A 21,041-nucleotide genomic window follows, 5' to 3' on the forward strand; every position below is an offset into this window, starting at 1 on the left:
ACAAATTGCAAGCTGTACGGAACGGGAGGTTAAAGGTGCTGATTCTCCAAGGAGGGAGATTGCTAGTAAAGCGGCTGGAATGGCGAACCCGAGCACAAGGAGATGAGAAATGAGGTGCGTTTTAGAAACCTTTCCCGATCACACGGTGTACCACCTTCTGGGTTTCTCATGCATGTTTTCGAGGTAGGAAGATGCCCTTGAACCTGGAGATTTGGGACCCATGGGATGGGTAACAGGCAGTATTACTTTAAAGGCTCTGCGTTTGCTCCCCCAACCTCACCAAACCTCTCAGCCCCGAGAGTGTCCACCCTTATGTCTCCTCCAGCTGTGGGTCTAGATATGGTCAATCCAGGTTGCGTCACAGCCCCTGAACGAATTTTGTAAGAATTTCTCTCTCTTTCACTGTCTTTGTTTCACGGGTTTTTAAAAGGAATTTATTTTTATAATGGGGTTTAGCTGCTTTTCACGGCTGTGTTTCTGCCGCTTTACAGCCACTTGACTCACTTCCAGAGAGATATCAATACATAGGTTTTAAGATTCTTACTAGTCAGATATATTCTTGTGCGGTGAATAAGGGGTGTTGAGTCCAGTTCACTGAGCAAGGAGTAGGTCTTTCTATTACATATTGGGTTTATGGAACGGTATCTGAGCTCATTTGAAACCCTTGTTTTATGCATCACCCCACCCCACCTTTCCCGTTAAGCAGCCATAATGTGTTTTCTAAACGTGTGACTCTGTTCTGTTTTGTAATTCAGTTCAAGTGTAGCGGTTTTTACATTCCCTCTATAAGTGATAGCTTATAATAAGTGTGTTTTTCTGTATGACTTATTTCACTTAGAATCGTCGTAGCTAAAGCCACTCATCATGCTGCTACTAACCTTATGACATTGATTTCATGGCTGAGTGATATTCCATTGTACATAAGGACCACCACTTCTTTATCCATTTTTCTCTTTCCTGGGATATTTAAGGTGTCACGAAGTGGAGGTTCTTGTCAACAGAGCAGCCCCAAACTTTGGGGTGCCTTTGTCTTGCTGATTTTTAGTTTTCCCAATTTATACGCCCATGAGTGGAAGTGCCCTATGCGCTCTAAGCTGTGTTTTTTTGATGTTTCAGGACACACCGTACACTTCTCCAGAGTGGCTGTTGGCAATTTACATCCCGCCCATCAGCGTAGCAAGGCTCCCATTTCTCCATGGCCTGTTCTGCATTTCTGGTTTTGACACTTTTTTCCGCATGGCCCTTTTGACCGATGGGAAGCGAGACTTCTTTGTAGCGCTGATTTGTCTTTCCAGGTTGCTTGGTTGGCCAAAAAGGGCGTATGCGTTTTTTCCTGAATATATTCAGGAAAAAACGCATACGCCCTTTTTGGCCAAGGGCATCATTGTCGACGTTTTGCCGCTTTTCATGTGCTTTAAAGGCGATTCGAATCGACCTCCTGAAATCTGTTTCCTGCAATTCTGCCTTGCTTTCAGATCCTCTTCGTTGCCTTCCCTCAATATATTTGTGGACGAGAGTTATCATTTATAACTCTGCAGGTTTGTGAATTGCAGTGCCCCTGAGCTCCATTTTTCAACTCGCTTTTTTGGGAGCTGGCCACAAAAGCGCAGGATCGCCTCAGGCCCTATTCTGGTTCCGGGCGGCAGGCTGAGCCTGTGGTTAATTCTTCTTCCTGATGGGAAAATAGAGTGACCTGTGCCTGTCCCAACACCTAGAGTTAGTCTCTCATTGGCTCCCCCTCTTCCCGTTCATCCTCAGGACAAATTGCAAGCTGTACGGAACGGGAGGTTAAAGGTGCTGATTCTCCAAGGAGGGAGATTGCTAGTAAAGCGGCTGGAATGGCAAACCCGAGCACAAGGAGATGAGAAATGAGGTGCGTTTTAGAAACCTTTCCCGATCACACGGTGTACCACCTTCTGGGTTTCTCATGCATGTTTTCGAGGTAGGAAGATGCCCTTGAACCTGGAGATTTGGGACCCATGGGATGGGTAACAGGCAGTATTACTTTAAAGGCTCTGCGTTTGCTCCCCCAACCTCACCAAACCTCTCAGCCCCGAGAATGTCCACCCTTATGTCTCATCCAGCTGTGTGTCTAGATATGGTCAATCCAAGTTTCATCACAGCCCCTGAACGAATTTTGTAAGAATTTCTCTCTCTTTCACTGTCTTTGTTTCACGGGTTTTTAAAAGGAATTTATTTTTATAATGGGGTTTAGCTGCTTTTCACGGCTGTGTTTCTGCCGCTTTACAGCCACTTGACTCACTTCCAGAGAGATATCAATACATAGGTTTTAAGATTCTTACTAGTCAGATATATTCTTGTGCGGTGAATAGGGAGTGTTGAGTCCACTTCACTGAGCAAGGAGTAGGTCTTTCTATTACATATTGGGTTTATGGAACGGTATCTGAGCTCATTTGAAACCCTTGTTTTACGCATCACCCCACCCCACCTTTCCCGTTAAGCAGCCATAGTGTGTTTTCTAAACGTGTGACTCTGTTCTGTTTGGTAATTCAGTTCAAGTGTAGCGGTTTTTACATTCCCTCTATAAGTGATAGCTTATGATAAGTGTCTTTTTCTGTGTGACTTATTTCACTTAGAATCGTCATAGCTAAAACCACTCATCATGCTGCTACTAGCCTTATGACATTGATTTCATGGCTGAGTGATATTCCATTGTACATAAGGACCACCACTTCTTTATCCATTTTTGTCTTTCCTGGGATATTTAAGGTGTCACGAAGTGGAGGTTCTTTTCAACAGAGCAGCCCCATACTTTGGGGTGCCTGTGTCTTGCTGATTTTTAGTTTTCCCAATTTATACGCCCATGAGTGGAAGTGCCCTATGCGCTCTAAGCTGTGCTTTTTCGATGTTTCAGGACACACCGTACACTTCTCCAGAGTGGCTGTTGGCAATTTACATCCCGCCCATCAGCGTAGCAAGTCTCCCATTTCTCCATGGCCTGTTCTGCATTTCTGGTTTTGACACTTTTTTCCGCATGGCCCTTTTGACCGATGGGAAGCGAGACTTCTTTGTAGCGCTGATTTGCCTTTCCAGGTTGCTTGGTTGGCCGAAAAGGGCGTATGCGTTTTTTACTGAATATATTCAGGAAAAAACGCATACGCCCTTTTTGGCCAAGGGCATCATTGTCGACGTTTTGCCGCTTTTCATGTGCTTTAAAGGCGATTCGAATCGACCTCCTGAAATCTGTTTCCTGCAATTCTGCCTTGCTTTCAGATCCTCTTCGTTGCCTTCCCTCAATATATTTGTGGACGAGAGTTATCATTTACAACTCTGCAGGTTTGTGAATTGCAGTGCCCCTGAGCTCCATTTTTCAACTCGCTTTTTTGGGAGCTGGCCGCAAAAGCGCAGGATTGCCTCAGGCCCTATTCTGCTTCCCGGTGGCAGGCTGAGCCTGTGGTTAATTCTTCTTCCTGATGGGAAAATAGAGTGACCTGTGCCTGTCCCAACACCTAGAGCTAGTCTCTCATTGGCTCCCCCTCTTCCCGTTCATCCTCAGGACAAATTGCAAGCTGTACGGAACGGGAGGTTAAAGGTGCTGATTCTCCAAGGAGGGAGATTGCTAGTAAAGCGGCTGGAATGGCGAACCCGAGCACAAGGAGATGAGAAATGAGGTGCGTTTTAGAAACCTTTCCCCATCACACGGTGTACCACCTTCTGGGTTTCTCATGCATGTTTTCGAGGTAGGAAGATGCCCTTGAACCTGGAGATTTGGGACCCATGGGATGGGTAACAGGCAGTATTACTTTAAAGGCTCTGCGTTTGCTCCCCCAACCTAACCAAACCTCTCAGCCCCGAGAATGTCCACCCTTATGTCTCATCCAGCTGTGGGTCTAGATATGGTCAATCCAAGTTGCATCACAGCCCCTGAACGAATTTTGTAAGAATTTCTCTCTCTTTCACTGTCTTTGTTTCACGGGTTTTTAAAAGTAATTTATTTTTATAATGGGGTTTAGCTGCTTTTCACGGCTGTGTTTCTGCCGCTTTACACCCACTTGACTCACTTCCAGAGAGATATCAATACATAGGTTTTAAGATTCTTACTAGTCAGATATATTCTTGTGCGGTGAATAGGGGGTGTTGAGTCCACTTCACTGAGCAAGGAGTAGGTCTTTCTATTACATATTGGGTTTATGGAACGGTATCTGAGCTCATTTGAAACCCTTGTTTTACGCATCACCCCACCCCACCTTTCCCATTAAGCAGCCATAGTGTGTTTTCTAAACGTGTGACTCTGTTCTGTTTGGTAATTCAGTTCAAGTGTAGCGGTTTTTACATTCCCTCTATAAGTGATAGCTTATGATAAGTGTCTTTTTCTGTGTGACTTATTTCACTTAGAATCGTCATAGCTAAAACCACTCATCATGGTGCTACTAGCCTTATGACATTGATTTCATGGCTGAGTGATATTCCATTGTACATAAGGACCACCACTTCTTTATCCATTTTTGTCTTTCCTGGGATATTTAAGGTGTCACGAAGTGGAGGTTCTTGTCAACAGAGCAGCCCCAAACTTTGGGTTGCCTGTGTCTTGCTGATTTTTAGTTTTCCCAATTTATACGCCCATGAGTGGAAGTGCCCTATGCGCTCTAAGCTGTGCTTTTTCGATGTTTCAGGACACACCGTACACTTCTCCAGAGTGGCTGTTGGCAATTTACATCCCGCCCATCAGCGTAGCAAGGCTCCCATTTCTCCATGGCCTGTTCTGCATTTCTGGTTTTGACACTTTTTTCCGCATGGCCCTTTTGACCGATGGGAAGCGAGACTTCTTTGTAGTGCTGATTTGCCTTTCCAGGTTGCTTGGTTGGCCAAAAAGGGCGTATGCGTTTTTTCCTGAATATATTCAGGAAAAAACGCATACGCCCTTTTTGGCCAAGGGCATCATTGTCGACGTTTTGCCGCTTTTCATGTGCTTTAAAGGCGATTCGAATCGACCTCCTGAAATCTGTTTCCTGCAATTCTGCCTTGCTTTCAGATCCTCTTCGTTGCCTTCCCTCAATATATTTGTGGACGAGAGTTATCATTTATAACTCTGCATGTTTGTGAATTGCAGTGCCCCTGAGCTCCATTTTTCAACTCGCTTTTTTGGGAGCTGGCCACAAAAGCGCAGGATTGCCTCAGGCCCTATTCTGCTTCCGGGCGGCAGGCTGAGCCTGTGGTTAATTCTTCTTCCTGATGGGAAAATAGAGTGACCTGTGCCTGTCCCAACACCTAGAGCTAGTCTCTCATTGGCTCCCCCTCTTCCCGTTCATCCTCAGGACAAATTGCAAGCTGTACGGAACGGGAGGTTAAAGGTGCTGATTCTCCAAGGAGGGAGATTGCTAGTAAAGCGGCTGGAATGGCGAACCCGAGCACAAGGAGATGAGAAATGAGGTGCGTTTTAGAAACCTTTCCCGATCACACGGTGTACCACCTTCTGGGTTTCTCATGCATGTTTTCGAGGTAGGAAGATGCCCTTGAACCTGGAGATTTGGGACCCATGGGATGGCTAACAGGCAGTATTACTTTAAAGGCTCTGCGTTTGCTCCCCCAACCTCACCAAACCTCTCAGCCCCGAGAGTGTCCACCCTTATGTCTCCTCCAGCTGTGGGTCTAGATATGGTCAATCCAGGTTGCGTCACAGCCCCTGAACGAATTTTGTAAGAATTTCTCTCTCTTTCACTGTCTTTGTTTCACGGGTTTTTAAAAGGAATTTATTTTTATAATGGGGTTTAGCTGCTTTTCACGGCTGTGTTTCTGCCGCTTTACAGCCACTTGACTCACTTCCAGAGAGATATCAATACATAGGTTTTAAGATTCTTACTAGTCAGATATATTCTTGTGCGGTGAATAGGGGGTGTTGAGTCCAGTTCACTGAGCAAGGAGTAGGTCTTTCTATTACATATTGGGTTTATGGAACGGTATCTGAGCTCATTTGAAACACTTGTTTTATGCATCACCCCACCCCACCTTTCCCGTTAAGCAGCCATAATGTGTTTTCTAAACGTGTGACTCTGTTCTGTTTTGTAATTCAGTTCAAGTGTAGCGGTTTTTACATTCCCTCTATAAGTGATAGCTTATGATAAGTGTCTTTTTCTGTGTGACTTATTTCACTTAGAATCGTTGTAGCTAAAGCCACTCATCATGCTGCTACTAGCCTTATGACATTGATTTCATGGCTGAGGGATATTCCATTGTACATAAGGACCACCACTTCTTTATCCATTTTTCTCTTTCCTGGGATATTTAAGGTGTCACGAAGTGGAGGTTCTTGTCAACAGAGCAGCCCTAAACTTTCGGGTGCCTGTGTCTTGCTGATTTTTAGTTTTCCCAATTTATACGCCCATGAGTGGAAGTGCCCTATGCACTCTAAGCTGTGTTTTTTCGATGTTTCAGGACACACCGTACACTTCTCCAGAGTGGCTGTTGGCAATTTACATCCCGCCCATCAGCGTAGCAAGGCTCCCATTTCTCCATGGCCTGTTCTGCATTTCTGGTTTTGACACTTTTTTCCGCATGCCCCTTTTGACCGATGGGAAGCGAGACTTCTTTGTAGCGCTGATTTGCCTTTCCAGGTTGCTTGGTTGGCCAAAAAGGGCGTATGCGTTTTTTCCTGAATATATTCAGGAAAAAACGCATACGCCCTTTTTGGCCAAGGGCATCATTGTCGACGTTTTGCCGCTTTTCATGTGCTTTAAAGGCGATTCGAATCGACCTCCTGAAATCTGTTTCCTGCAATTCTGCCTTGCTTTCAGATCCTCTTCGTTGCCTTCCCTCAATATATTTGTGGACGAGAGTTATCATTTATAACTCTGCATGTTTGTGAATTGCAGTGCCCCTGAGCTCCATTTTTCAACTCGCTTTTTTGGGAGCTGGCCACAAAAGCGCAGGATTGCCTCAGGCCCTATTCTGCTTCCGGGCGGCAGGCTGAGCCTGTGGTTAATTCTTCTTCCTGATGGGAAAATAGAGTGACCTGTGCCTGTCCCAACACCTAGAGCTAGTCTCTCATTGGCTCCCCCTCTTCCCGTTCATCCTCAGGACAAATTGCAAGCTGTACGGAACGGGAGGTTAAAGGTGCTGATTCTCCAAGGAGGGAGATTGCTAGTAAAGCGGCTGGAATGGCGAACCCGAGCACAAGGAGATGAGAAATGAGGTGCGTTTTAGAAACCTTTCCCGATCACACGGTGTACCACCTTCTGGGTTTCTCATGCATGTTTTCGTGGTAGGAAGATGCCCTTGAACCTGGAGATTTGGGACCCATGGGATGGCTAACAGGCAGTATTACTTTAAAGGCTCTGCGTTTGCTCCCCCAACCTCACCAAACCTCTCAGCCCCGAGAGTGTCCACCCTTATGTCTCCTCCAGCTGTGGGTCTAGATATGGTCAATCCAGGTTGCGTCACAGCCCCTGAACGAATTTTGTAAGAATTTCTCTCTCTTTCACTGTCTTTGTTTCACGGGTTTTTAAAAGGAATTTATTTTTATAATGGGGTTTAGCTGCTTTTCACGGCTGTGTTTCTGCCGCTTTACAGCCACTTGACTCACTTCCAGAGAGATATCAATACATAGGTTTTAAGATTCTTACTAGTCAGATATATTCTTGTGCGGTGAATAGGGGGTGTTGAGTCCAGTTCACTGAGCAAGGAGTAGGTCTTTCTATTACATATTGGGTTTATGGAACGGTATCTGAGCTCATTTGAAACACTTGTTTTATGCATCACCCCACCCCACCTTTCCCGTTAAGCAGCCATAATGTGTTTTCTAAACGTGTGACTCTGTTCTGTTTTGTAATTCAGTTCAAGTGTAGCGGTTTTTACATTCCCTCTATAAGTGATAGCTTATGATAAGTGTCTTTTTCTGTGTGACTTATTTCACTTAGAATCGTTGTAGCTAAAGCCACTCATCATGCTGCTACTAGCCTTATGACATTGATTTCATGGCTGAGGGATATTCCATTGTACATAAGGACCACCACTTCTTTATCCATTTTTCTCTTTCCTGGGATATTTAAGGTGTCACGAAGTGGAGGTTCTTGTCAACAGAGCAGCCCTAAACTTTCGGGTGCCTGTGTCTTGCTGATTTTTAGTTTTCCCAATTTATACGCCCATGAGTGGAAGTGCCCTATGCGCTCTAAGCTGTGTTTTTTCGATGTTTCAGGAAACACCGTACACTTCTCCAGAGTGGCTGTTGGCAATTTACATCCCGCCCATCAGCGTAGCAAGGCTCCCATTTCTCCATGGCCTGTTCTGCATTTCTGGTTTTGACACTTTTTTCCGCATGGCCCTTTTGACCGATGGGAAGCGAGACTTCTTTGTAGCGCTGATTTGCCTTTCCAGGTTGCTTGGTTGGCCAAAAAGGGCGTATGCGTTTTTTCCTGAATATATTCAGGAAAAAACGCATACGCCCTTTTTGGCCAAGGGCATCATTGTCGACGTTTTGCCGCTTTTCATGTGCTTTAAAGGCGATTCGAATCGACCTCCTGAAATCTGTTTCCTGCAATTCTGCCTTGCTTTCAGATCCTCTTCGTTGCCTTCCCTCAATATATTTGTGGACGAGAGTTATCATTTATAACTCTGCAGGTTTGTGAATTGCAGTGCCCCTGAGCTCCATTTTTCAACTCGCTTTTTTGGGAGCTGGCCGCAAAAGCGCAGGATCGCCTCAGGCCCTATTCTGCTTCCTGGCGGCAGGCTGAGCCTGTGGTTAATTCTTCTTCCTGATGGGAAAATAGAGTGACCTGTGCCTGTCCCAACACCTAGAGCTAGTCTCTCATTGGCTCCCCCTCTTCCCGTTCATCCTCAGGACAAATTGCAAGCTGTACGGAACGGGAGGTTAAAGGTGCTGATTCTCCAAGGAGGGAGATTGCTAGTAAAGCGGCTGGAATGGCGAACCCGAGCACAAGGAGATGAGAAATGAGGTGCGTTTTAGAAACCTTTCCCGATCACACGGTGTACCACCTTCTGGGTTTCTCATGCATGTTTTCGAGGTAGGAAGATGCCCTTGAACCTGGAGATTTGGGACCCATGGGATGGGTAACAGGCAGTATTACTTTAAAGGCTCTGCGTTTGCTCCCCCAACCTCACCAAACCTCTCAGCCCCGAGAGTGTCCACCCTTATGTCTCCTCCAGCTGTGGGTCTAGATATGGTCAATCCAGGTTGCGTCACAGCCCCTGAACGAATTTTGTAAGAATTTCTCTCTCTTTCACTGTCTTTGTTTCACGGGTTTTTAAAAGGAATTTATTTTTATAATGGGGTTTAGCTGCTTTTCACGGCTGTGTTTCTGCCGCTTTACAGCCACTTGACTCACTTCCAGAGAGATATCAATACATAGGTTTTAAGATTCTTACTAGTCAGATATATTCTTGTGCGGTGAATAGGGGGTGTTGAGTCCAGTTCACTGAGCAAGGAGTAGGTCTTTCTATTACATATTGGGTTTATGGAACGGTATCTGAGCTCATTTGAAACCCTTGTTTTATGCATCACCCCACCCCACCTTTCCCGTTAAGCAGCCATAATGTGTTTTCTAAACGTGTGACTCTGTTCTGTTTTGTAATTCAGTTCAAGTGTAGCGGTTTTTACATTCCCTCTATAAGTGATAGCTTATAATAAGTGTGTTTTTCTGTATGACTTATTTCACTTAGAATCGTCGTAGCTAAAGCCACTCATCATGCTGCTACTAGCCTTATGACATTGATTTCATGGCTGAGTGATATTCCATTGTACATAAGGACCACCACTTCTTTATCCATTTTTCTCTTTCCTGGGATATTTAAGGTGTCACGAAGTGGAGGTTCTTGTCAACAGAGCAGCCCCAAACTTTGGGGTGCCTTTGTCTTGCTGATTTTTAGTTTTCCCAATTTATACGACCATGAGTGGAAGTGCCCTATGCGCTCTAAGCTGTGTTTTTTCGATGTTTCAGGACACACCGTACACTTCTCCAGAGTGGCTGTTGGCAATTTACATCCCGCCCATCAGCGTAGCAAGGCTCCCATTTCTCCATGGCCTGTTCTGCATTTCTGGTTTTGACACTTTTTTCCGCATGGCCCTTTTGACTGATGGGAAGCGAGACTTCTTTGTAGCGCTGATTTGCCTTTCCAGGTTGCTTGGTTGGCCGAAAAGGGCGTATGCGTTTTTTCCTGAATATATTCAGGAAAAAACGCATACGCCCTTTTTGGCCAAGGGCATCATTGTCGACGTTTTGCCGCTTTTCATGTGCTTTAAAGGCGATTCGAATCGACCTCCTGAAATCTGTTTCCTGCAATTCTGCCTTGCTTTCAGATCCTCTTCGTTGCCTTCCCTCAATATATTTGTGGACGAGAGTTATCATTTATAACTCTGCAGGTTTGTGAATTGCAGTGCCCCTGAGCTCCATTTTTCAACTCGCTTTTTTGGGAGCTGGCCGCAAAAGCGCAGGATTGCCTCAGGCCCTATTCTGCTTCCTGGCGGCAGGCTGAGCCTGTGGTTAATTCTGTTTCCTGATGGGAAAATAGAGTGACCTGTGCCTGTCCCAACACCTAGAGCTAGTCTCTCATTGGCTCCCCCTCTTCCCGTTCATCCTCAGGACAAATTGCAAGCTGTACGGAACGGGAGGTTAAAGGTGCTGATTCTCCAAGGAGGGAGATTGCTAGTAAAGCGGCTGGAATGGCGAACCCGAGCACAAGGAGATGAGAAATGAGGTGCGTTTTAGAAACCTTTCCCGATCACACGGTGTACCACCTTCTGGGTTTCTCATGCATGTTTTCGAGGTAGGAAGATGCCCTTGAACCTGGAGATTTGGGACCCATGGGATGGGTAACAGGCAGTATTACTTTAAAGGCTCTGCGTTTGCTCCCCCAACCTCACCAAACCTCTCAGCCCCGAGAGTGTCCACCCTTATGTCTCCTCCAGCTGTGGGTCTAGATATGGTCAATCCAGGTTGCGTCACAGCCCCTGAACGAATTTTGTAAGAATTTCTCTCTCTTTCACTGTCTTTGTTTCACGGGTTTTTAAAAGGAATTTATTTTTATAATGGGGTTTAGCTGCTTTTCACGGCTGTGTTTCTGCCGCTTTACAGCCACTTGACTCACTTCCAGAGAGATATCAATACATAGGTTTTAAGATTCTTACTAGTCAGATATATTCTTGTGCGGTGAATAGGGGGTGTTGAGTCCAGTTCACTGAGCAAGGAGTAGGTCTTTCTATTACATATTGGGTTTATGGAACGGTATCTGAGCTCATTTGAAACCCTTGTTTTATGCATCACCCCACCCCACCTTTCCCGTTAAGCAGCCATAATGTGTTTTCTAAACGTGTGACTCTGTTCTGTTTTGTAATTCAGTTCAAGTGTAGCGGTTTTTACATTCCCTCTATAAGTGATAGCTTATAATAAGTGTGTTTTTCTGTATGACTTATTTCACTTAGAATCGTCGTAGCTAAAGCCACTCATCATGCTGCTACTAGCCTTATGACATTGATTTCATGGCTGAGTGATATTCCATTGTACATAAGGACCACCACTTCTTTATCCATTTTTCTCTTTCCTGGGATATTTAAGGTGTCACGAAGTGGAGGTTCTTGTCAACAGAGCAGCCCCAAACTTTGGGGTGCCTTTGTCTTGCTGATTTTTAGTTTTCCCAATTTATACGACCATGAGTGGAAGTGCCCTATGCGCTCTAAGCTGTGTTTTTTCGATGTTTCAGGACACACCGTACACTTCTCCAGAGTGGCTGTTGGCAATTTACATCCCGCCCATCAGCGTAGCAAGGCTCCCATTTCTCCATGGCCTGTTCTGCATTTCTGGTTTTGACACTTTTTTCCGCATGGCCCTTTTGACTGATGGGAAGCGAGACTTCTTTGTAGCGCTGATTTGCCTTTCCAGGTTGCTTGGTTGGCCGAAAAGGGCGTATGCGTTTTTTCCTGAATATATTCAGGAAAAAACGCATACGCCCTTTTTGGCCAAGGGCATCATTGTCGACGTTTTGCCGCTTTTCATGTGCTTTAAAGGCGATTCGAATCGACCTCCTGAAATCTGTTTCCTGCAATTCTGCCTTGCTTTCAGATCCTCTTCGTTGCCTTCCCTCAATATATTTGTGGACGAGAGTTATCATTTATAACTCTGCAGGTTTGTGAATTGCAGTGCCCCTGAGCTCCATTTTTCAACTCGCTTTTTTGGGAGCTGGCCGCAAAAGCGCAGGATTGCCTCAGGCCCTATTCTGCTTCCTGGCGGCAGGCTGAGCCTGTGGTTAATTCTGTTTCCTGATGGGAAAATAGAGTGACCTGTGCCTGTCCCAACACCTAGAGCTAGTCTCTCATTGGCTCCCCCTCTTCCCGTTCATCCTCAGGACAAATTGCAAGCTGTACGGAACGGGAGGTTAAAGGTGCTGATTCTCCAAGGAGGGAGATTGCTAGTAAAGCGGCTGGAATGGCGAACCCGAGCACAAGGAGATGAGAAATGAGGTGCGTTTTAGAAACCTTTCCCGATCACACGGTGTACCACCTTCTGGGTTTCTCATGCATGTTTTCGAGGTAGGAAGATGCCCTTGAACCTGGAGATTTGGGACCCATGGGATGGGTAACAGGCAGTATTACTTTAAAGGCTCTGCGTTTGCTCCCCCAACCTCACCAAACCTCTCAGCCCCGAGAGTGTCCACCCTTATGTCTCCTCCAGCTGTGGGTCTAGATATGGTCAATCCAGGTTGCGTCACAGCCCCTGAACGAATTTTGTAAGAATTTCTCTCTCTTTCACTGTCTTTGTTTCACGGGTTTTTAAAAGGAATTTATTTTTATAATGGGGTTTAGCTGCTTTTCACGGCTGTGTTTCTGCCGCTTTACAGCCACTTGACTCACTTCCAGAGAGATATCAATACATAGGTTTTAAGATTCTTACTAGTCAGATATATTCTTGTGCGGTGAATAGGGGGTGTTGAGTCCAGTTCACTGAGCAAGGAGTAGGTCTTTCTATTACATATTGGGTTTATGGAACGGTATCTGAGCTCATTTGAAACCCTTGTTTTATGCATCACCCCACCCCACCTTTCCCGTTAAGCAGCCATAATGTGTTTTCTAAACGTGTGACTCTGTTCTGTTTTGTAATTCAGTTCAAGTGTAGCGGTTTTTACATTCCCTCTATAAGTGATAGCTTATAATAAGTGTGTTTTTCTGTATGACTTATTTCACTTAGAATCGTCGTAGCTAAAGCCACTCATCATGCTGCTACTAGCCTTATGACATTGATTTCATGGCTGAGTGATATTCCATTGTACATAAGGACCACCACTTCTTTATCCATTTTTCTCTTTCCTGGGATATTTAAGGTGTCACGAAGTGGAGGTTCTTGTCAACAGAGCAGCCCCAAACTTTGGGGTGCCTTTGTCTTGCTGATTTTTAGTTTTCCCAATTTATACGACCATGAGTGGAAGTGCCCTATGCGCTCTAAGCTGTGTTTTTTCGATGTTTCAGGACACACCGTACACTTCTCCAGAGTGGCTGTTGGCAATTTACATCCCGCCCATCAGCGTAGCAAGGCTCCCATTTCTCCATGGCCTGTTCTGCATTTCTGGTTTTGACACTTTTTTCCGCATGGCCCTTTTGACTGATGGGAAGCGAGACTTCTTTGTAGCGCTGATTTGCCTTTCCAGGTTGCTTGGTTGGCCGAAAAGGGCGTATGCGTTTTTTCCTGAATATATTCAGGAAAAAACGCATACGCCCTTTTTGGCCAAGGGCATCATTGTCGACGTTTTGCCGCTTTTCATGTGCTTTAAAGGCGATTCGAATCGACCTCCTGAAATCTGTTTCCTGCAATTCTGCCTTGCTTTCAGATCCTCTTCGTTGCCTTCCCTCAATATATTTGTGGACGAGAGTTATCATTTATAACTCTGCAGGTTTGTGAATTGCAGTGCCCCTGAGCTCCATTTTTCAACTCGCTTTTTTGGGAGCTGGCCGCAAAAGCGCAGGATTGCCTCAGGCCCTATTCTGCTTCCTGGCGGCAGGCTGAGCCTGTGGTTAATTCTGTTTCCTGATGGGAAAATAGAGTGACCTGTGCCTGTCCCAACACCTAGAGCTAGTCTCTCATTGGCTCCCCCTCTTCCCGTTCATCCTCAGGACAAATTGCAAGCTGTACGGAACGGGAGGTTAAAGGTGCTGATTCTCCAAGGAGGGAGATTGCTAGTAAAGCGGCTGGAATGGCGAACCCGAGCACAAGGAGATGAGAAATGAGGTGCGTTTTAGAAACCTTTCCCGATCACACGGTGTACCACCTTCTGGGTTTCTCATGCATGTTTTCGAGGTAGGAAGATGCCCTTGAACCTGGAGATTTGGGACCCATGGGATGGGTAACAGGCAGTATTACTTTAAAGGCTCTGCGTTTGCTCCCCCAACCTCACCAAACCTCTCAGCCCCGAGAGTGTCCACCCTTATGTCTCCTCCAGCTGTGGGTCTAGATATGGTCAATCCAGGTTGCGTCACAGCCCCTGAACGAATTTTGTAAGAATTTCTCTCTCTTTCACTGTCTTTGTTTCACGGGTTTTTAAAAGTAATTTATTTTTATAATGGGGTTTAGCTGCTTTTCACGGCTGTGTTTCTGCCGCTTTACAGCCACTTGACTCACTTCCAGAGAGATATCAATACATAGGTTTTAAGATTCTTACTAGTCAGATATATTCTTGTGCGGTGAATAGGGGGTGTTGAGTCCAGTTCACTGAGCAAGGAGTAGGTCTTTCTATTACATATTGGGTTTATGGAACGGTATCTGAGCTCATTTGAAACCCTTGTTTTATGCATCACCCCACCCCACCTTTCCCGTTAAGCAGCCATAATGTGTTTTCTAAACGTGTGACTCTGTTCTGTTTTGTAATTCAGTTCAAGTGTAGCGGTTTTTACATTCCCTCTATAAGTGATAGCTTATAATAAGTGTGTTTTTCTGTATGACTTATTTCACTTAGAATCGTCGTAGCTAAAGCCACTCATCATGCTGCTACTAGCCTTATGACATTGATTTCATGGCTGAGTGATATTCCATTGTACATAAGGACCACCACTTCTTTATCCATTTTTCTCTTTCCTGGGATATTTAAGGTGTCACGAAGTGGAGGTTCTTGTCAACAGAGCAGCCCCAAACTTTGGGGTGCCTTTGTCTTGCTGATTTTTAGTTTTCCCAATTTATACGCCCATGAGTGGAAGTGCCCTATGCGCTCTAAGCTGTGTTTTTTCGATGTTTCAGGACACACCGTACACTTCTCCAGAGTGGCTGTTGGCAATTTACATCCCGCCCATCAGCGTAGCAAGGCTCCCATTTCTCCATGGCCTGTTCTGCATTTCTGGTTTTGACACTTTTTTCCGCATGGCCCTTTTGACCGATGGGAAGCGAGACTTCTTTGTAGTGCTGATTTGCCTTTCCAGGTTGCTTGGTTGGCCAAAAAGGGCGTATGCGTTTTTTCCTGAATATATTCAGGAAAAAACGCATACGCCCTTTTTGGCCAAGGGCATCATTGTCGACGTTTTGCCGCTTTTCATGTGCTTTAAAGGCGATTCGAATCGACCTCCTGAAATCTGTTTCCTGCAATTCTGCCTTGCTTTCAGATCCTCTTCGTTGCCTTCCCTCAATATATTTGTGGACGAGAGTTATCATTTATAACTCTGCAGGTTTGTGAATTGCAGTGCCCCTGAGCTCCATTTTTCAACTCGCTTTTTTGGGAGCTGGCCGCAAAAGCGCAGGATCGCCTCAGGCCCTATTCTGGTTCCCGGCGGCAGGCTGAGCCTGTGGTTAATTCTTCTTCCTGATGGGAAAATAGAGTGACCTGTGCCTGTCCCAACACCTAGAGCTAGTCTCTCATTGGCTCCCCCTCTTCCCGTTCATCCTCAGGACAAATTGCAAGCTGTACGGAACGGGAGGTTAAAGGTGCTGATTCTCCAAGGAGGGAGATTGCTAGTAAAGCGGCTGGAATGGCGAACCCGAGCACAAGGAGATGAGAAATGAGGTGCGTTTTAGAAACCTTTCCCGATCACACGGTGTACCACCTTCTGGGTTTCTCATGCATGTTTTCGAGGTAGGAAGATGCCCTTGAACCTGGAGATTTGGGACCCATGGGATGGGTAACAGGCAGTATTACTTTAAAGGCTCTGCGTTTGCTCCCCCAACCTCACCAAACCTCTCAGCCCCGAGAATGTCCACCCTTATGTCTCATCCAGCTGTGTGTCTAGATATGGTCAATCCAAGTTGCATCACAGCCCCTGAACGAATTTTGTAAGAATTTCTCTCTCTTTCACTGTCTTTGTTTCACGGGTTTTTAAAAGGAATTTATTTTTATAATGGGGTTTAGCTGCTTTTCACGGCTGTGTTTCTGCCGCTTTACACCCACTTGACTCACTTCCAGAGAGATATCAATACATAGGTTTTAAGATTCTTACTAGTCAGATATATTCTTGTGCGGTGAATAGGGGGTGTTGAGTCCACTTCACTGAGCAAGGAGTAGGTCTTTCTATTACATATTGGGTTTATGGAACGGTATCTGAGCTCATTTGAAACCCTTGTTTTACGCATCACCCCACCCCACCTTTCCCGTTAAGCAGCCATAGTGTGTTTTCTAAACGTGTGACTCTGTTCTGTTTGGTAATTCAGTTCAAGTGTAGCGGTTTTTACATTCCCTCTATAAGTGATAGCTTATAATAAGTGTGTTTTTCTGTATGACTTATTTCACTTAGAATCGTCGTAGCTAAAGCCACTCATCATGCTGCTACTAGCCTTATGACATTGATTTCATGGCTGAGTGATATTCCATTGTACATAAGGACCACCACTTCTTTATCCATTTTTCTCTTTCCTGGGATATTTAAGGTGTCACGAAGTGGAGGTTCTTGTCAACAGAGCAGCCCCAAACTTTGGGGTGCCTTTGTCTTGCTGATTTTTAGTTTTCCCAATTTATACGCCCATGAGTGGAAGTGCCCTATGCACTCTAAGCTGTGTTTTTTCGATGTTTCAGGACACACCGTACACTTCTCCAGAGTGGCTGTTGGCAATTTACATCCCGCCCATCAGCGTAGCAAGGCTCCCATTTCTCCATGGCCTGTTCTGCATTTCTGGTTTTGACACTTTTTTCCGCATGGCCCTTTTGACTGATGGGAAGCGAGACTTCTTTGTAGCGCTGATTTGCCTTTCCAGGTTGCTTGGTTGGCCGAAAAGGGCGTATGCGTTTTTTCCTGAATATATTCAGGAAAAAACGCATACGCCCTTTTTGGCCAAGGGCATCATTGTCGACGTTTTGCCGCTTTTCATGTGCTTTAAAGGCGATTCGAATCGACCTCCTGAAATCTGTTTCCTGCAATTCTGCCTTGCTTTCAGATCCTCTTCGTTGCCTTCCCTCAATATATTTGTGGACGAGAGTTATCATTTATAACTCTGCAGGTTTGTGAATTGCAGTGCCCCTGAGCTCCATTTTTCAACTCGCTTTTTTGGGAGCTGGCCGCAAAAGCGCAGGATTGCCTCAGGCCCTATTCTGCTTCCTGGCGGCAGGCTGAGCCTGTGGTTAATTCTTCTTCCTGATGGGAAAATAGAGTGACCTGTGCCTGTCCCAACACCTAGAGCTAGTCTCTCATTGGCTCCCCCTCTTCCCGTTCATCCTCAGGACAAATTGCAAGCTGTACGGAACGGGAGGTTAAAGGTGCTGATTCTCCAAGGAGGGAGATTGCTAGTAAAGCGGCTGGAATGGCGAACCCGAGCACAAGGAGATGAGAAATGAGGTGCGTTTTAGAAACCTTTCCCGATCACACGGTGTACCACCTTCTGGGTTTCTCATGCATGTTTTCGAGGTAGGAAGATGCCCTTGAACCTGGAGATTTGGGACCCATGGGATGGGTAACAGGCAGTATTACTTTAAAGGCTCTGCGTTTGCTCCCCCAACCTCACCAAACCTCTCAGCCCCGAGAGTGTCCACCCTTATGTCTCCTCCAGCTGTGGGTCTAGATATGGTCAATCCAGGTTGCGTCACAGCCCCTGAACGAATTTTGTAAGAATTTCTCTCTCTTTCACTGTCTTTGTTTCACGGGTTTTTAAAAGGAATTTATTTTTATAATGGGTTTTAGCTGCTTTTCACGGCTGTGTTTCTGCCGCTTTACAGCCACTTGACTCACTTCCAGAGAGATATCAATACATAGGTTTTAAGATTCTTACTAGTCAGATATATTCTTGTGCGGTGAATAGGGGGTGTTGAGTCCAGTTCACTGAGCAAGGAGTAGGTCTTTCTATTACATATTGGGTTTATGGAACGGTATCTGAGCTCATTTGAAACCCTTGTTTTATGCATCACCCCACCCCACCTTTCCCGTTAAGCAGCCATAATGTGTTTTCTAAACGTGTGACTCTGTTCTGTTTTGTAATTCAGTTCAAGTGTAGCGGTTTTTACATTCCCTCTATAAGTGATAGCTTATAATAAGTGTGTTTTTCTGTATGACTTATTTCACTTAGAATCGTCGTAGCTAAAGCCACTCATCATGCTGCTACTAGCCTTATGACATTGATTTCATGGCTGAGTGATATTCCATTGTACATAAGGACCACCACTTCTTTATCCATTTTTCTCTTTCCTGGGATATTTAAGGTGTCACGAAGTGGAGGTTCTTGTCAACAGAGCAGCCCCAAACTTTGGGGTGCCTTTGTCTTGCTGATTTTTAGTTTTCCCAATTTATACGCCCATGAGTGGAAGTGCCCTATGCGCTCTAAGCTGTGTTTTTTCGATGTTTCAGGACACACCGTACACTTCTCCAGAGTGGCTGTTGGCAATTTACATCCCGCCCATCAGCGTAGCAAGGCTCCCATTTCTCCATGGCCTGTTCTGCATTTCTGGTTTTGACACTTTTTTCCGCATGGCCCTTTTGACCGATGGGAAGCGAGACTTCTTTGTAGCGCTGATTTGCCTTTCCAGGTTGCTTGGTTGGCCAAAAAGGGCGTATGCGTTTTTTCCTGAATATATTCAGGAAAAAACGCATACGCCCTTTTTGGCCAAGGGCATCATTGTCGACGTTTTGCCGCTTTTCATGTGCTTTAAAGGCGATTCGAATCGACCTCCTGAAATCTGTTTCCTGCAATTCTGCCTTGCTTTCAGATCCTCTTCGTTGCCTTCCCTCAATATATTTGTGGACGAGAGTTATCATTTATAACTCTGCAGGTTTGTGAATTGCAGTGCCCCTGAGCTCCATTTTTCAACTCGCTTTTTTGGGAGCTGGCCGCAAAAGCGCAGGATTGCCTCAGGCCCTATTCTGCTTCCTGGCGGCAGGCTGAGCCTGTGGTTAATTCTGTTTCCTGATGGGAAAATAGAGTGACCTGTGCCTGTCCCAACACCTAGAGCTAGTCTCTCATTGGCTCCCCCTCTTCCCGTTCATCCTCAGGACAAATTGCAAGCTGTACGGAACGGGAGGTTAAAGGTGCTGATTCTCCAAGGAGGGAGATTGCTAGTAAAGCGGCTGGAATGGCGAACCCGAGCACAAGGAGATGAGAAATGAGGTGCGTTTTAGAAACCTTTCCCGATCACACGGTGTACCACCTTCTGGGTTTCTCATGCATGTTTTCGAGGTAGGAAGATGCCCTTGAACCTGGAGATTTGGGACCCATGGGATGGGTAACAGGCAGTATTACTTTAAAGGCTCTGCGTTTGCTCCCCCAACCTCACCAAACCTCTCAGCCCCGAGAGTGTCCACCCTTATGTCTCCTCCAGCTGTGGGTCTAGATATGGTCAATCCAGGTTGCGTCACAGCCCCTGAACGAATTTTGTAAGAATTTCTCTCTCTTTCACTGTCTTTGTTTCACGGGTTTTTAAAAGGAATTTATTTTTATAATGGGGTTTAGCTGCTTTTCACGGCTGTGTTTCTGCCGCTTTACAGCCACTTGACTCACTTCCAGAGAGATATCAATACATAGGTTTTAAGATTCTTACTAGTCAGATATATTCTTGTGCGGTGAATAGGGGGTGTTGAGTCCAGTTCACTGAGCAAGGAGTAGGTCTTTCTATTACATATTGGGTTTATGGAACGGTATCTGAGCTCATTTGAAACCCTTGTTTTATGCATCACCCCACCCCACCTTTCCCGTTAAGCAGCCATAATGTGTTTTCTAAACGTGTGACTCTGTTCTGTTTTGTAATTCAGTTCAAGTGTAGCGGTTTTTACATTCCCTCTATAAGTGATAGCTTATAATAAGTGTGTTTTTCTGTATGACTTATTTCACTTAGAATCGTCGTAGCTAAAGCCACTCATCATGCTGCTACTAGCCTTATGACATTGATTTCATGGCTGAGTGATATTCCATTGTACATAAGGACCACCACTTCTTTATCCATTTTTCTCTTTCCTGGGATATTTAAGGTGTCACGAAGTGGAGGTTCTTGTCAACAGAGCAGCCCCAAACTTTGGGGTGCCTTTGTCTTGCTGATTTTTAGTTTTCCCAATTTATACGACCATGAGTGGAAGTGCCCTATGCGCTCTAAGCTGTGTTTTTTCGATGTTTCAGGACACACCGTACACTTCTCCAGAGTGGCTGTTGGCAATTTACATCCCGCCCATCAGCGTAGCAAGGCTCCCATTTCTCCATGGCCTGTTCTGCATTTCTGGTTTTGACACTTTTTTCCGCATGGCCCTTTTGACTGATGGGAAGCGAGACTTCTTTGTAGCGCTGATTTGCCTTTCCAGGTTGCTTGGTTGGCCGAAAAGGGCGTATGCGTTTTTTCCTGAATATATTCAGGAAAAAACGCATACGCCCTTTTTGGCCAAGGGCATCATTGTCGACGTTTTGCCGCTTTTCATGTGCTTTAAAGGCGATTCGAATCGACCTCCTGAAATCTGTTTCCTGCAATTCTGCCTTGCTTTCAGATCCTCTTCGTTGCCTTCCCTCAATATATTTGTGGACGAGAGTTATCATTTATAACTCTGCAGGTTTGTGAATTGCAGTGCCCCTGAGCTCCATTTTTCAACTCGCTTTTTTGGGAGCTGGCCGCAAAAGCGCAGGATTGCCTCAGGCCCTATTCTGCTTCCTGGCGGCAGGCTGAGCCTGTGGTTAATTCTGTTTCCTGATGGGAAAATAGAGTGA

The sequence above is a fragment of the Balaenoptera ricei genome, chromosome 4, assembly GCF_028023285.1.
Source record: "Balaenoptera ricei isolate mBalRic1 chromosome 4, mBalRic1.hap2, whole genome shotgun sequence".
Lineage (NCBI taxonomy): Eukaryota > Metazoa > Chordata > Mammalia > Artiodactyla > Balaenopteridae > Balaenoptera > Balaenoptera ricei.